The sequence below is a fragment of the Lactuca serriola genome, chromosome 1 (genome assembly GCF_051521515.1).
Source record: "Lactuca serriola cultivar US96UC23 chromosome 1, Lser_US96UC23_V15, whole genome shotgun sequence".
NCBI lineage: Eukaryota > Viridiplantae > Streptophyta > Magnoliopsida > Asterales > Asteraceae > Lactuca > Lactuca serriola.
In genome coordinates, this window is record NC_136408.1 from 221,234,787 (window position 1) to 221,236,854 (window position 2,068).

Genomic DNA, 2,068 nt, shown 5'->3' on the forward strand with positions numbered 1-2,068 from the left:
GTACCATACCCATGCATGTAATAGATGCATCGCAATAAACCAAAAAATCCTCCATTCCCTCCAGAAGGGCTAACACGGGAGCTTTGCACAATCTCTGGTGAAGGGTCTCAAATAGGGATGAGTTATAAAACCGAAAAACCGGAACCGGTATAACCAGAAAATGTTTAAACGGTCCGGGTATTGGGTTCCAAATTTAGTCTTATCCGGTTTCCGAGTATTTCGGGTACGGTTCCGGGTATTCCGGGTAAAAAAACCAGAACCGATTTTTGAAACCGGATATGTAAAAAAACTAGAACCGAGTTTAATGGACCAGAACCGATTTTTGTACGTTTTATAAAGTTTTTATATAGGAAATATAAATAAATATGTAAAAAAGCTTATAAGTTGATGGGTATTTTATCATAATCTATATAAGTTTTAAAAAATGAATATACTAGGAACATATTTTTGGTATAGAAATTTGTATAAAAAATAGTGTCGGTTAAAGATGAAATATTATTTATACATTTTTTATCTAAAGAAAATGGATGTAGGATTGGAGATGGTATCATAATCTCAATTTGCATATGAGCTCTCATAATTAAGAAAAAATAAGAATAAAAAAAACATTGAAGTAATGGAGAACTCACAGATATGAAGATATGAAGCATGACATTCATCTAACAAAATCTCAGCCTATCTCCCATTCCCCTCTCTGGTGAATTTGATTTGTAAGAACCATAACTTATATGTAATATTAATATTACATAAATGGTTAATTTATATGTTAAAGAATGGTTTAATTAGAAAGGGTGATTTCTTCATTTGTAGGAAATTTTGAAAATTTGGTTTATGCAATCGTTTAAATACAGTATACTGTAATAACTTTTGTAATAAGTTATGGTGTTTGATTTGAGTGAATTTGACTTTATAATAGTGTATTTGATCAAAAAGGGTGAAATCGAAAGTTTTATTATTTTTAGTATCAACTTGTTTTATTGGCTTAATGGGTTAAAGTTCTATAAGCTTTTAGCCTATTCAAGTGGATCTTTTACAAAAGGTTATATATTCATTTTGTCGTTTAATTATTCTAACTATTTTTTTTAATTAGAACAGCTAATCATGTTACAATTAACTCATCCCTATGAACGTACAGTATATATTACAATCACATAACTAAAAGCTCATATTTCACAGTAATATTAAACCAACTTTGTTATATCACGTTACTTTTAAAAAAAATCAATGCCGTCAATAACCTAAATGTAATTTTTTGTTTATTAATTTTTTTATAGCGGTTGAAAGATTATGTGATTGAGGTAATTACAAATAATAATAATAATAAAATCCGGATTTTCCGGTTCTAAACCCATTTTACCCGGCTCCACCTTACCCACTTTTCTATTTCCGGGTTTTTCGGTTCTAGACTCACTTTACCCGGTACCGTACTCGGAATCGAACCGGAACCGGTTCCTATATACCGGTCTGGTTTCCGGTTGTAAAAAACCTCGTTAAACGGTTCCGGGTTTTCCGGATCCATGTCCATCCGGTCCAGGTTTGGACCCACTTTCATCCCTAGTCTCAAATGAGGTATACTGCTCGGGACCCCAAGTAAAAGTAACGCCCTTCCGGGTCAAACTGGTGAGAGGGACGGCAATCTTGGAGAAATCTATGATAAATCTCCGATAGTATCTGGCCAGCCCCAAAAAACTCCTGATCTCGGTGGGGGATCTCGGCACCTCCCACCTCATAACTACCTCGATCTTGGCCGGATCGACCAAAATAGCATTCTGATTAACGAGGTATCCCAAGAACTGGACCTCTCGTAACCAGAAATCACACTTGGAGAACTTGGCATAGAGCCTCTCTGATCTCAGTACACCCAGAATCTCCCTCAGGTGCTCCTCATGTTGCTCTCTGGATCTCGAATACACCAAGATATCGTCGATGAACACAATCGTCGATCGATCCAACATGGGCCTACACACTCGGTTCATGAGGTCCATGAACGCCGCCGGTGCGTTGGTGAGCCCGAAGGGCATCACCACGAACTCATAGTGCCCATAGCATGTCCTAAAGGCCGTCTTCG